At 42.7% G+C, this 15,936-nt stretch overlaps 1 protein-coding gene and 1 pseudogene across 2 annotated transcripts in view; both read right to left on the reverse strand.

Moving 5' to 3' along the window:
• The window catches only part of SHISA9 (shisa family member 9), a 288,404-nt gene that overhangs the window by 29,941 nt on the left and 242,527 nt on the right, over nt 1-15,936 (reverse strand). The gene's annotated exons all lie outside the window — the stretch shown is intronic.
• Nucleotides 7,987-9,478, reverse strand: LOC118641499 (annotated as a pseudogene).

A 15,936-nucleotide genomic window follows, 5' to 3' on the forward strand; every position in this document is an offset into this window, starting at 1 on the left:
AGATAGATAGATAGATTTGAATATATATAGGTATCAATATGCTTGAATATATCTAGCTATATCTAGATATAATATATAATAAATAGATATAAATATATCGATATATACATAAGTATATATGTATACTGTCTTTTGCACAGTCATGACCATAAAGGGAATCCAGTAGGACCAACAATGTCTTTTTCAAAGCAGGATCATTTATCTTCCAGACACACCTTGGGCTTACCTCACCTCTGTAGAAAGGTGCTTCCTAACCAATGCCATCAGAAGACTTTTTCCCCTGCCTCCTTATACTGTTGCAGCTCATTTTGAAGCTTAGGCATAACGAACAAGAACCTGATGTTCTGTGATGCTGCATTCTGTCAAGACCCTCAGTCAGCAAACAAGCTGATGGCATCCTTGTGCTCCCCTAAGAGAGAGGAGAGGCCTCGTGCATTTGAAAAACTTTCTTCAAAGAAAGTTAAGGTTCCATTACTCTACTTGGAAGCATCTGGCAGGTTTACATCAAGGTAAGCACCGTATAAGTGTTATTATTATGTGGTATATCTTAGTTGCCAAACAGAGACATGAAATGAATGCAATTCAGATGGAATCGGTTACGGTAAAAATGCTCAGTTACACTGGGATGATGCTCCAGGTTTCTCAGTGCAGGGGAGACAACAACTGTCAGAAACTAGACCAATTAGGCTCGTCTTGGAAGACAGGCAACATTAGTAAGTCTTTCACAACATAGCACAAGGAAGAACAGCACAGAAAGGCACAAGATGATGAAATATTATTGTTTTGTGAAGCATGTATTATGTACCAGTCACTTGATAAAGAATTTCTTTGTATCTATACATTTGTTTCTGTTTTGTTTGTTCATTTATTTTGATTTTTAGATTCCACCTATAAATGAAATCATATGGGTATTTAACTTTCTTTGTCTGGCTTATTGCATTTAGCATGATCCCCTATAGGTCCATCCATGTTGTTGCAAATAGTAAGATTTCATTCATTTTTATTGCTGAATAATAGTCCATTGTATACGTCAACCAATGGTCATTGGTGTCGATTGAACTCCAACAGGAATCCCCAATTTAGGGTACAATAAAGAAGAAAACTTTATTCAGTGCAAACAGCTTAATTGTGAAACAGCATGGCTGTGAGGTGGCCCTAAGGCCAGACCCCTCTCTGGTTAGACTGCTCTGCTCCACTCTTCTCAGTGCCAGTCTGCTTTGTGCTGCACTGGTCTGCATCTTCGGAGTTTCAGCTAGGCCAGGGAGACAGTCTTCAGACCACAGTGGGAAGGTAAAGTATGCTCCCAGAGCCAGAGGGAAGCTGGCTTATATGGACAGAAGTCTCTGCCTCTGGTCCCTGATTGGTCCATCCTCATGCAAATGAGGACTCCAAATCCTTACAGTTTGATTGGTCCAGAAGGCACTGTCCTGATTGATCAGAACAGAGCTGCTCTGATTGGTCTGAGCTGCACAGCTCTGATTGGATAGAAAAAGACTCCATCCTATTGGTTGAAATAGGATTCCAGGAACTCATTTATAGAGACTGGCTCAGATGGCAGAAACACACTGTATAGGTAGGCAGTTCAGCACAGGCTTCTCTGTGAAGCATAGTTTGCATAAGAGGTCCCTGTGCAAAATGCAAAATAATTTCAAATTTTTTGAAAAATTTGAGCCCAGTTAGCCACCAGGAGCCCTTCTTTGTAGGTGTCATTTTTTCCCTCAGGTTTTACATGTGTATGTATACCACATCTCCTTTATCCACTTGTCTATTAATGGGCACTTGGGCTACTTCTATATCTTGGCTATTTTAAATAATGCTGCAATGAACATAGAGGTGCAGATATCTTGTCAAATTAGTGTTTTGAATTTATGCAGATAAATACCCAGAAGTGGAATTGCTGGGTTTCATGGCATTTCTACTTTTATTTTTTGAGGAACCTCCATACTGTTTAATGGTTGCCAAATTTGGGGGGTGGGGGAATGGGTGAAAAAGAAGAGATTAGAAAGTACAAATTACCAGATATCAAAACAGCCATGAAGATGTAAAGTGCAGCAGAGGGAATATAGTCAATAATACTACAATAACTCTGAACAGTGTCAAGTGGGTACTAATATTGGGGTGATCACTTCGTAAGTCATATAAATGTCTAATCACTGGGTAGTACACCTGAAACTAATATAATGTTGTACACCAACTGTAATTAAAATTTTTTTCAATTTAAAAATAAATAAATAATTTCTAAAAAAACGTATGCATTATCTCCTTTAATCCTTGTATCAACTCTAGGAGGTAGTGATCTATGAACAATATCTTTTCTCTTTGGGAGAAATGAAATATTTTATTTCAATAATTAAAATGGTTGGATTGCAGATATGAAACAAGCAAAGCTCAAATCAAGCCACCGAAACCTTGAACTCACTCCCCAAGCAAAACCAGAACAGCTTATACATTACCAAAGTGGCCCCACTAAAGCAAAGTAGGTTGACATTTCTTAATGCGAGAAAACAAGATAGGTTAGGTTCATGTGACAAACCCTACACGCTCTATAACGTCTCAGGAATACCCAACGTGTTCTGGTTTGGATATGAAAGAAGGGACCACAGCTAGCTGGTGTTGGTAAGCAAGCCAATGAGGTGTGTAGCAAACAAAAACTGCCACTAAAAACAACCCAACAGTAGGCCGTTATGAGAGTGAGCCTGTCCCAGTCAAAATCTTGAGACACGTTCCTAAGTGCCAGGCCCCCCTCTGCCCCTAAGACAACACCACAGTCATCTCTAAGCTGGGTTCTCTCTTCTCTTGGTTCTTTTCTTCCTACCAAACCTTTTTGCCTCTCTGACTTATAAGGAGGCCCTTTAAGTAAACATTATACCAGACAGTACAAAATAAAAGAAAATGAAAACCAAGAAGCAGTGCTTTGGGTAACCTAGGAGAGTAGCAGTAGGAGCTCCTGGAGTGGGAAGGTCAAAGTGTTTGAAACCAAAACCAAACTCACCACTGCTGTTCGACCTTCCTCTCAGAGCTGAGATGTGGCAGGTGAGGCTGGATTACAGCTAAACACAAGCCACAGGTTGGGTAAGTGAAGACAATTTATAAATAAAAATCCCAAATTAACACTGAAAAATAGGCTTCTGAGACTCTTCGTAAGCCAATGAGTCTGCTCAACTTAGAACGAAGGAGTTCAAGGTGCCCTAGCGCTGCCTGGGGGATCGGGCACTTTCCCAGGCTGTGTGACAAGGGTATTCACAGGTCCGAGAGTGCAGCGAGCACACCTCTGCCCGACTGGGTAGGGGGAGAGGATGGTACTCTATGCCTGGCTCTGGGATGATGCTAGCCAGACAAGCTTGAGGTGAGAACAGATGATAAACTGAAAAACAAAACTAAGCCCTCCATGGATAGCTATTTGATGAAAAAGTACATATAACAAAGAGCTAAGGTGTCGTCAAAGTATCTGCCTATGAAGAAGAATTTGAAACTAAAAAGGACAAGCTACAATACCCCCAAGTATGTTTCATATAAATCAGTTTTCAAAAAAATAGCTTCCAGGTATAGCCATACTATTTATGGTTCAGTATATACATATATAGCAATATAATTCAGTGTATTGCTAGAATGTTATTGGGTTGTTACAAAATCTGTCAGGATATATATATATTAAAAGGGGAGGCGTGGAAGGCAGTCAGAAGAGTTATCTTCAAGTTACCTAAAGTGCCAGGCTAATTTTATACTGTACGTTAACCTTTCCAAGAAAGCAAAATAGCTCAGATGGGCAAGAAAAAACACATTTTTTAAAAGAAAGAGAAGCATAAGCCATAATGGGTTAAGCAGAACATCCACGGGAAAGGACTTCATCTTGCTTTAACTAAGTTTTAATATTTCTAGAAAAAAATTCAGGGTTAGCCAACACCACGCTGAATATCATATAAAGGAAAAAAAAAAAAAACGTGAAGGGTGTTTAGCTGCATCCATGGCTCACCGGGCAACTTGGACAACATTAAAATGGAAATGAGCTCCATTAAAGAAGTCAGTGTAGTCCGGCCAGAGTGGCTTAATGGCTGAGCGTTGACCCATGCACCAAGAGGTTGCTGGTTCTATTGTCAGTCAGTGCACATGCCCAGGATGTGGGCCCGATTCTCAGTAGGGGGCATGCAGGAGGCAGCCAACTGATGTTCTCTCTCATTGGTGTTCTCTCTCATCTATCTCTCTCTCTCATCTATTTCATCTTTCTATCTCTCTCTCCCTCTCACTTCCTCTCTCTAAAATCAATAAAAGAAAAAAAATTTTTTTTAAAGAATAAGATAGCCCTGGCTTTATTCTTTTTATTTTTTATTTTTTTTAATTAATTAATTAATTTTTGTTACAGATGTTTCTCCCCCCCCACTGATTCCCCTCTCCCCCTCCCTCCCTGCCCTGTCCCCAGCTTTGTTGTCCATGTCCATTGTTCATGCACACATGCATATAAGTTCTGTGGTTTATCTCTCGCACACCATACCCTCTTCTGGGAATTGTCAGTCTGTACCCCACTTCCATGTCTCTGGGACTACCCCATTCCTCAGACTGTTATGTTCATTATATTCCACAAATGAGATCATATGATACTTGTCTTTCTCTGTTTGGCTTGTTACGCTTAGGATGATACTTTCCAGGTCCCTCCATGTCATCTCAAAGGATAAGAGATCTTTCTTTCTTACAGCTGCATAGTACTCCATTGTGTATATGTACCACTGCTTTTTTTATCCATTTGTCTACTGATGGACACTTGGGCTGTTTCCAGATCTTAGCTATTGTAAATAGTGCTGCTACAAACATGGGGGTACATATATTCTTTCTGATTGGTGTTTCAGGCTTCTTAGGGTATATTCCTAGAAGTGGAATCACTGGGTCAAATGGCAGTTCAATTTTTAATTTTTTGAAGTAACGCCATATTGTTTTCCATAGTGGCTGCACCAGTCTGCATTCCCACCAGCAGTGTACTAGAGTCCCCTGTTCTCCACACCATCGCCAACACTTGTTTGATGATTCGTTGATGGCGGCCATTCTGACAGGTGTGAGGAGATACCTCAATGTTGTTTTAATTTGCATGTCTCTGATGATTAGTGATGTTGAGCATTTCTTCATATGTCTCTTGGCCATTTGTATGTCCTGTTTGGAGAGGTGTCTATTTAGTTCCTCTGCCCATTTTTCAATTGGGTTCTGTCTTCCTTTTGTTGAGTTGTATGAGCACTCTATATATATTGGTAATTAACCCCTTATCTGATATATCATTGGCAATTATGCTCTCCCATATAGTAGGTAGCCTTTCCGTTTTGATGATTGTATCTTTCACTGTGCAGAAGCTTTTGAGTTTGATGTAGTCCCATGTGCTCATTTTCTCCTTTGTTTCTATTGCCTTAGGTGATGTATCAGTGAAAATTCTGCTGCGGATGATGTCTGAAATTTTGTTGCCTACAGTTTCTTCTAGGATTTTTTATGGATTCATGAGTCACATTTAAGTCTTTTATCCATTTTGAGTTTATTTTTGTGTAGGGTATAAGTTGATGGTCTAGTTTCATTTTTTTGCATGTAGCTGTCCAATTTTCCCAACACCATTTATTAAAGAGGCTATCCTTACTCCACTTGGCTTTATTCTTAAAAAAAAATAAAATAAAATGAAATAAAAAAGTCAGTGTCATAATAACTTCTCTAGTTTCTCCCTGACTTGGCCTACAGCACAGTTAGGTTCTGCAAAGTGTTTCCTTCAGTGTCGTCTGAAGACTACTTCTGAGAACACAGCACGCACAGGTGACACGAAGGTATAATTCCTTCCAGTCCAGGGCCCTTGAGCACCAGGCTACAGAAGTATGTAAAAGGAAAAGTATCACACTCGCTTGTATTAGGTTTGAAAACACTTGCTACCTTCAGATGAAGCCAAGTGTTCCAGGCATGTCTGCTATTGTTTGGCATTCTCTGGACATAAAGCTTCCAGCTTCTTCTGACCTGATAATTATGAAGAAACCAAATAGGATCCCAACCTTTCTGGCCTTAACCCCCAGAGGAGCATAGGGGGTTCTTGGTCAGGTAAACTCTCAGTGCGGTTCCTGGGTCAGAATTAGAGGAACAACTCTCCTCTACAGCTCCTGGGCAGCCAGGCTGAGACAGTGGCCAAGGGATTTTCATCCCTGACATTCAGAATGGAGACAGCATCAGAGGCTGAAATCAGCTACAGCTTTAAGATAGACTTGTGTGTGTGAGTGTGTGTGTGTGTTACTCTAGCTCACTTAAGGAGGAAAACGAAGCTCCCCAGTGGGTAACTTTTTATGCTCATAAACCCCGAGAAAGGATTGAAAATGAGGAAAATCTCCAGCAAGACTTCTCTGGTTCACAGGCTGGGATTAGCTAAGGGGAAAGAAACAAAGAGCAAGATCTCATTTTCCTGAGCCTGGAGGCTCCACTGTCCCCTCAGTGTCCACTTCCCAAATATATTCCTCCAGCCACCAGACCAGACTTCATGGCAGCCCCTCAAGGAGATGCCTGAAGGAGACATGGGCCTATTTCAGCCGCCACCAGATCAGATTAGCGGTTTCTTCCTTCCTTCCTTCCTTCCTTCCTTCCTTCCTTCCTTCCTTCCTTCCTTCCTTCCTTCCTTCCTTTCTTTCTTTCTTTCTTTCTTTCTTTCTTTCTTTCTTTCTTTCTTTCTTTCTTTCTTTCTTTCTTTCTCTTTCTCTCTTTCTTTCTTTCTTCTCTTTCTTTAAGTCATATATATATATATATATATTTTATTAATTATCCAGCGCGCCTTGCTGGCGTCATCAGTGTGAGTGCAGAGATGAGATCACGCTTTGTGGAGAGAGTTCACGCTTTACACTGAATTTAACACTTAGACATACTGTCACTTTTATTTCTTGTTGAACTTATGTTTTTCTACATATTATATACAAATTAGGCCAGTAAATAGGCATTTTCTGGGGCTTGGAACGAATTAATCCAGTTTCCATGATTTCCTATTGGGTTTCATTGCTTCGGTTCTCGAACAATTTGGTTCTCGACCGTCCTCCTGGAACGAATTATGTTCGAGAACCGAGGTATCACTGTATTTTTGTTACAGATGTTTCTCCTTTTTTTCCCATTGACACCCTCTTCCCCATCCCCTCAGCCCCGTCCCCAGCTTTGTTGTCCATGTCCATCGGTTATATGTACATGCATATAAGTTCTGTGGTTTATCTCTTCCCTCCCCCCCAAACCCACTCTTCTGAGGGTTGTCAATCTGTACCCTACTTCCATTAGCAGTTTCTAATAACAAGTCATTTGTTCATGTCCTGCTTCAAGCCGTTCCTCTTACTTCCCACAAAATATGCAGGATTCTTTCTTTCATTCTAAATAGTTGCAAACAGAAAAAGTATATCTTTGAAAGGAAAAACATTTTCTGAGTCTGTATAATGTGCAGCTAGTTTAAGGCAAATTTATGTGAAATATTCTCTCTAAATACACATTTCTCAGTTCTAAAAGATAAGGTCCCCTTCCCTCAAAAAAAAAAAGAAAAGAGAAAGAAAGGGAGCTTGACTTTTATTCTGGGAATTTTAAAATTAAGATCTTACTCGTTTCAGGAAATCATAGATTTCTGCATATCATAAGTAAAATGGTTTTGTTTTTTTTAATCCTCACCCAAGGATATTTTTCTGTTTATTTTTCAATAGAGTGGGAGGGAAGGGGAAAGGGAGGGAGGGAGGGAGGGAGAGAGAGAGAGAGAGAGAGAGAGAGAGAGAGAGAGAAAGAGAGAAACATAGGCATGAGAGGAACACATCGACTGGTTACCTTTCACACGACCCCAACCAGGGCCGGGGATGAACCGCAACCGAGGTACGTGCCCTTGACCAGAATCGAACCTGTGACTCTGGTCTGCGGGCTGATGCTCTAACTGCTAGCCAAACTGGCTAGGGCAAAATGGTCTTTTTTTAAAAATTAACTTTTATATAGCTTTTTCAAACAAGCTAAAAGGTGGCAATGTGTCTGTTACAGTAGTTTGGAGGACTGATAGGCAAATGGCAGTGTTGTTTTTGTTAGAGGAGTAGATATTGGGTAGCCCAGGTATATACCCATTTCTAAATAAGCTACTCTTAGCTCCAGGAATGAGTATCTTCAATCTTCATCATCATCAAACTCTCTGGAGCTGGCACAGCAGAACCCAAGGAGTTCCAAATTTCCATGTTCTGGCCAGTCTTATGGAATAAACCCTGAAGTTCTTGGGTGCTAGAAATTCCTAGTAGGGAGATAGGTCTTACCTGGGCAGCTTTCTCAACGCGGCCTCCAAGAGACTGCAGAAATGTTGGTGATGCTGATGGTTTTGATGCGAAACTATACTTGCTCTTCATGGTGGTCTCGGGAGGCCTGTTGCTCTCAGGGTTGGTGAGAGCATTGATCAGCTGTGGTTCCTCTCTGAGCTTGGATCCCTGAGAGTTGGAACCATCTTCTTTCTTTATGCTTTCGGGTTTTACTGTTTCTATTCTGCAGGTCACCTGCTGCAAAGACTCTTTTCAGAGTGGCAGCTCTATCACCCATCATGCTGAAGGACAGTTCGCTTGCTATTCTTCCTTGCTCGTAGCAACCAGATTTCTTTCTACCAAGTTGACTCTCTGGCTAAGATTACTGACTGTCTGATTCATCCCCTCGAGTTTAAGGTCATTCTGTCTCTGGTACCCCAGTAGGGCACTGTTTACCTCCTCTAAAGAGTGGTGAAGGTACAGGATATCCTGTTTCAAATTCTCACTGTGGGTTTTATTGTCAAATTCTGATGGAGCTGAAAGTAATGGAATAATCTATTTGCTTCCACTGGTCTCCTTCAAGGAGTGCTGATTCATATCACTCTGTAGTAATTCCACGGCTTCCTTGTGTCCGTGCAGTTTTCCGTATTGCCTCCAAGCAGGATGGACACTGTTTAAAGTATTGCTAATGGAAGCGAGGCTTTTTGGAAGTCCCTGTGCTGTGGCAGGCAGGCTAAATAAGTCTGCCGCTGATTTAGCATTGGCTTTGAGGTGGTTTGCTGCAAAATTCAACAGAGAAATCTACTTATTCATTTCTGTGGTGTTTCTCCAGACCTTGTCAGGCCCAGCTCTTCAGATTCAATATTCTCAAGTGGTTTTAGTTTGCTGAGTACTTCTTCAGTAAGTTGGGGAATTTCCTGGAAGGAGCTTTGCTGACTAGGTTCCATTGTTCTAAATGTTGCCTTGAGGGCATCGAGATCCCACTTCAGAGCAACTTGCAACACCAAGTCAGCACCTGTCACGACACAGGCGACAAGGTGATAACAGCACAGAGGGGATGCCAGATCTGGCAGACAAAGGAAGAACGAGGTCCAACATGGAATTGCTCCTCCTCGGAGCTGGACTGAGTCTGAGTCAGGAGGCTCAGTGTGAAGCAGGCGGTGGCCTGAGTCTTCCTTGGGCTTCCTTCTCTGGCTGTCCCCAAACAAGACAATCACTACATTGAGCTCTTGGCGCTTTTTCATCTTCCGTGTGGGATGAGTGGAGCACCCACTCCCAAGCTGCCAGATTGGTATCTGACACCCAGTTCTCTCACGACCTTGGAGCTGCCTTCCAGAGTGGGGGATCCTGGGCCAGAGCCCCCTGGCCACTCCGTCCTGGGGCTGGGACTGACCAGATCCACGGAAGCTGGAGATTGGAGCCCAGAAGAAATTGGAACTCAGCTGGGTGGAGGAAGTCACACAGATATGGCCAGGGAGCTGGTGATCCAAATGAATAAGGTCCTGGGTCTGAAGTGTCAGTTAAGAGGGTATGAAGGGAACAAATTTTGTCTCCCAAAAGGGATAAAAAGCCAAGTCAAAAACGAGCGATTCTCAGCCCTGATAAGTAAATATTGCTAAGGGTGCTTTAGGAGCCGAGGAAGGAAACCAGATGGATGTTTGGGACTCCTGAGACGGATTTCCAAAGGAGAGAAGCCTGTTGTGAAATGGGAGGAGAAGGCGACGCGCAGACTGAGGCAGTGGGAACGCACTAGAGGTCCCTCCCTAGCTGAACAGGTGCAGCAAGAGGGGGCTCCCGGTTGCTACAACCCAGACACAGCCTGGGGGCCCAGAAAACACCTGGGTCGGGTGCTCACTGTTTTCCAGCCTCGTCCTGAGTTTGAAGGAAGCTTGAGACCGAGGACCAGGCTCGGCAGGGAGAACTCGGCCTGAGAAGAGTCAGGCCAGCGTCTGGGGAGACCCAGCCCTGCTGTCTGGGCCTGGGGGTGGGGCAAGATGCGGAGGGGCGAGGGTATCTCAGCCCACTGGAGCTCCAGCCAGAGGTTGAGGTGTCCTGGCACCTGCCACTCTGGGCGACTCACATGAGTCTCCGCTGCGGCTCTGCGGCTGCGCGCTCCAGACGCCAGACTTGCTGGTGGTCGCGGAGGTGGCCACAGGCTCCAGGCCCTGGCCAGCAAGTAACAACATTTTTTTAAAATAAACTTTTTATTGTAGAACAGTTTTAGACTTACAGAAATACATCAAAGATTATACAGAGAGCTCCCACATACCCCCAAGTCCCCTTTTATTAACATCTCCTATGGTGTGATACATTTGGTATAATTAATGACCAAATATTATTCGCTAAAGCCCCCATCACTCAGGTTTCCTTAGTTTTTACCTACTGCCTTTTTTCTGTTCTTGAATCTCATCCCAGTATCACAGTCAGCTTAGTCGGCATGTTTTCTTAGGTTCCTCTGGGCTGTGGGTTCTCAGACTTGCCTTGTTTTTGATGGCTTGACCTTGTTTTGAGCAGGACCAGTCAGGTATTTTGCAGAATGGCCCTCAGCTGAAATTTGTCTGATGCTTTTTCGTTAGTAGACTCCGGTTATGGGTTTGGGGAGGAAAACCATTGCGATAAAGTGACGTTCTTATCATCACATATCAGGAATATGTACTATGATGACTTACCACTATTGATGCTAACCCGAATCACCTGGCTGAGGCAGTGTTTACCAAGTCTCTCCACTGTAAAGTTCCTCTCTTTTCCCTCTTTTCCATATCATACTCCAGGGAAGGAAGTCACTATATTACATACAGCCCACACTTAAGGGGTGGGGAGCTATGCTCCACCTCCGTGAGCATGGAGTATCTATATACATTACTTGGAGTTCTTCTTCATCCCCGTTTATTTATTTATTCAATCATTTATTTATATCAGTGGGGACACATGAATAATGTATTTTACACTTTGGCTTATAATCCAATGCTAATTATTTTGTTTTATTGCTCAAATGGTTACAGGTTTGGCAACTATAAACTCTTCCAGTTGGCTCTTACATACCTTGACATACCGACCTCCATCTTTTTATATATGTATATATATAAAACTTTCTTACTTCCATGTCCTGAAAGATGGTCCAGGCTCATCTTGTATATTTCCTGACCAGGAAACCAAGACACTGATGGGGTGACCATGAGAGGAAGAGGGTGTTAGGTTTCCATACGGCCCTCTCTGGACTCAGAATGTCTGGACATAGTCCAGATTATTCTGTTGTCTCAGAAAAGGACAAATGAGAGGGAAGAGGCAGGAGATGTTCTTTCAGGGCCAAGTGCACCAGTAGGAGAATAGACCTTCCGAAATCATAACAGAGCTCGGTTTTTAGCTGTTTTCCTTTCTTTCTTTTTTTCAAACCTTTATGCCCAGCATCCTTTTTAAGAAAAAACCTGAAAAGTACACCTTGAAACACCATGTAGATTTTTCTGTGGCCACAAGCAAGCAAGCAAGCAAAAAAAAAAAAATCAATCTCAAAATTACCCTGGATTTGTCAAAGGAGAACATAAGAGGCTAGGCTCCCACCAGAAAAGGTTTATGTAGAAAAATAATTAATTGGTGGCAGAAGGACCAGCAGGGATCTGCAATGGAGAAAAAAAAATGTGCATATATCATGGTAAAAACCTTTGGCAAATGAAGCATTTGCGCTACCCACGGGTTCATACCTCTAAGCATGCAAAAAAAAAAAAAAAAAAAGAATTATTTTCACCACTTAAGATGGGAATATTTTAAAACTGGAGTTGTTAAATAAATATTTATTTAATGTTCACTTTGGGCCGGTTTTTACGCAGGCTCTGGGGGACGAAATTCCATTTCGAATCTCAGATTGTGTTCCGAGGAGATGACAGGCTAGGGCAGGAGGCAGATGGAAAATGAGGCAGGTGAGTTGGAGGATGTGAAATCAGCATGGTTAGGGCTATGGCAGAGAAAGCTCAGAGCTCTCTGAAAGCACAAGAGGAAGGGTACCAAACCCAGGTTTGGAAGACCTTCCTCATCTACATTCTGGAAAAGAGGGACTAGCAAAGACAGCAACTAGGAGGACCATCTAAATTCCAGGAGCGTCATGTGTATGCTCAAGAAATTACAATTTATTGGTTTCACTTCTGAAATACGGTATGTCTAACATTGTTAAATTCACCATTGGTGGCTCAGCATCACCATTATAAATACAAAAAAGTTTGTTTTTTTTTTAATATGTTTTTACTGATTTTTTTTTTTAAGAGAGAGAGAAGAAGGGAGAGAGAGACAGAAACATCCATGTGAGAGAGAAACATCCATTGGCTGCCTCCTGCACGCCCCTCACTGGGGATGGAGCCTGCAACTCAGGCTTGTGCCCTGACTGGGAATCAAACCGGGACCTCTCAGTCCATGGGGCGACGCTCAGTCCGCTGAGCCACACCGGCCGGGCACGAAAGGTTGTTTTATGCTCACAGTAGCCATTCCTCAGGAAGCCAATTTCATCAGATCATGTAACAGTGGATGGTTGCCCCTTAACTCAGTAGCCCCAGAGTGGTATGGTTTAGTTTCTTCTCTTCCCTGTGTTCTCCTTCCACTAATTCCATTTATTTAATAGTTTTTCTTTTCTGCTCCATCATACTTAGGTCTGTTTTATCAGCTTTTAACAACCAAAATTTATTTCCTCAGAGTTCTGAAGGCTGAAGACCAAGGTCCAGGTGTTGGTAGAGTTGGTCCCTCATTAGAATGGTGAGGGGGGTCTCCCCATGCTTCTCGCCTGGCTTCTGGTGGTCTGCTGGCCACCGTTGGAGTTCATCCACTTGTAGATGCACCACCCCATCTCTGCCTTCATCTTCACATTGTGTCTTTCTGGTGTGCAAGTCTGTGTCCAAATTCCCCTTTTTAATAAGGACACTAGTCATAGTGGATTAGGGCCCACCCTCCTCCAGTATAACCTCATCTCAACTAATTACAGTAGTTCCCCCTTATCTGCAGGGATACATTCCAAGACCTTCAGTGGGTGCCTGAAACTTTGGAGAATACTGAACCCTCTATATACTATGTTTTTTCCTATACATCCATACCTATAATAAAGTTTAATTTATAAATTAGGCACAGTAAGAGATTAACAATAATATCTCATCCTAAAATAGAACAATTATAGCAATATATTGTAATAAAAGTTTTGTGAATGCAGTCTGTCTCTCTGTCTCTCTCAGTGTCTTATTGAACCACACTCACCTTCTCTCTTAATGGAAGCACTTTCTAGCCTCTCTTTGGCGTGTCCGATTGCCAGCATCACTACTCTTGTGCTTTGGGACTGTAATTAAGTAACATAAAGGTGACCTGAACACAAGCACTGCAATGCTGTGACAGGTTTCATAACCAAGATGACTATTCAGTGACTAAAGGTTGGGGAGCAGCGTACATGGTGTGAATACTTGATTCACATCACGGGTGAGACAGCGTGAGATTTCATCACGCAACATGGAAGGGGTACAATTTTAAAACTTATGAATTGTTGATTTCTGGAATTTTCCGCCAAGGTTTTCAGACCGCAGTTGGCCATGGGTAACTGAGACCATGGAAAGCATCTGCAATGACATTCCCACATAAGGTCCCACTTCTATGTATTGTGCCATGCCTGTTGTCCCACACCTCTGAAGTCAGGAACCCGTGTATCTTCCCCACCCCTCCAGTCCCACCCTAACTCCTTGCATGGAACTGAATTCTAATACAGGAAAGGATAAGGAAACAAAGACCATTTTTCAGGCACTTGCGACGTGACAGGCAGTCACGCAGAAAACTGCATTGTAAGTATTGGCTTAGCAACAACCACTTTAGTTGCTCGGCAATTCATTGTTTTTCTTTTTCGACTGTATGTGAGACGGATAAGTGTTTTATTTATGGACCATTTGATGTCTGAGACAGCAAATAATAACAACAACAACAAAAAAGGCAAAGCAATATAACAAACAAGAAAACTGAGCTTCTCCTAAACAGCATGCTACACTGCTCAGGTGTGCACCCTTCAGGTGAGAATACAGCATGCATGCCCATGCGTGGAAGGTGAAATATGCCCCACGCCAAGTTTCTAGTGAAGATGCTTCCACACAGGAGTAGGTGGGCCCTCCAGACAGTCCCACAAGAGGGGCTGTTTGAGGAATTTTTCAGTGTGCACCAAAGAGGCCTTTAGCTCATGCTTTGGTTGAATGTGCACACAGTCAATTCACGGAAATATACTACTCTTTGATGTTGTATCACCCTTACATGTTGTCTATTTAAGCACTCACTTGCTTGGGCTGCAAATCTCTCCCACTTAGCTTTGAAATTCCATTTTTAAGGGCCTGTCACTAATGTGTAAGCAAATGTTTGTGAGAGTCACAGTAATGGACACCACAATCTCTCTTCCCCTTTTCCAGGTCTCCTAAAGTTCTGCAAATAGCTTCCTCTGTCACTCCAGATGCCAATCCCTCTTCTTGAGAACTAGTTTCGGGCAAAGTGAGGTTATTGAGATAAAATAGATCATTTAGAGACAGAAAACTTGGGTTCAAATCCTGCTCCAACAACATATCAGCTGTGAGGCTTTGGGCAAATTAACTGACCCCTGGCACCCCCACTCATTGCATATTAAACAGGGAAAGGGGGAAACTAAATATCACTGAGTGCAGGACACAGGCAAACAAAGGAACTGAGTGCAGGACACAGGCAAACAAAGGAACTGAGTGCAGAACACAGAAAAACAAAAGAATTGAAGACAGGATTTCGCCCTGGCCGGTTTGGCTCAGCAGTTAGAGCGTCGGCCCACAGACCGAAGAGTCCCGGGTTCAGTTCCCACTAAGGGCATGTACCTTGGTTGCAGTTTGTCCCCGGCTCCGGTTGGGGTCGTGTGAGTGGCAGCCACTCAATATGTCTCTCTCACATCGATGTTTTTCTCTCTCTCTCTCTCGTCCTTGCTTTTTCCCTCCTGCTCTATCTGAAGATAAATGCAAAAATGTCCCCAGGTGAGGTTAAAAAGAAAACAGGATTTCGAAGAGATGTTTGCATACTCATGTGTATTGAAGACATAGAAGTAACCCAAGTGCCTGCTGATAAATGCATGGATATACCAACTACGGTATATTCATACAATGGAATGTGATTCAGCTTCAAAAATGAAGGAAAGTCTGACATATGCTACAATATGAACCTTGAGGACATATGCTAAGTGAAATAAGCCAATCACAAAAAAACTCATACTGTATGATTCCATTTATATGAGGTACTCAGAGTAATCAAATTCACAGAGACAGAGAATAGAATGATAGCTGCCAGGGGTTGGGGGTGGGGAAGAAAAAAAGGGGGGGTTAGTGGCCCTCGGACCAGAGAGTCCCAGGTTCGGTTCCCGCTAGGGGCACGTCCCTCGGTTGCAGTTTGTCCCCGGCCCCAGTTGGGGTTTTGTGGGTGGCAACCAGTCGATGTGTCTCCCTTGCATCGATGTTTTTCTCTCTCTCTCCCTCCCACTCTGTCTGAGGATAAATGAAAAAGTGTCCTTAGGTGAGAATAAAAAAAAAAGGATAGGGAGTTAGTGTTTAATGAGTAGAGAGTTTCAGTTCTGCAAGATAAAGAAGTTCTGGAAATTGGTTGCACAACAATGTGAAAATACTTACTGTTACTGCACGGTACACTTAGATGGCGATTTTGTGTTATGCACTCCTTACCACAATCTGGAAAA

The sequence above is a fragment of the Molossus molossus genome, unplaced genomic scaffold, assembly GCF_014108415.1.
Source record: "Molossus molossus isolate mMolMol1 unplaced genomic scaffold, mMolMol1.p scaffold_m16_p_3, whole genome shotgun sequence".
NCBI lineage: Eukaryota > Metazoa > Chordata > Mammalia > Chiroptera > Molossidae > Molossus > Molossus molossus.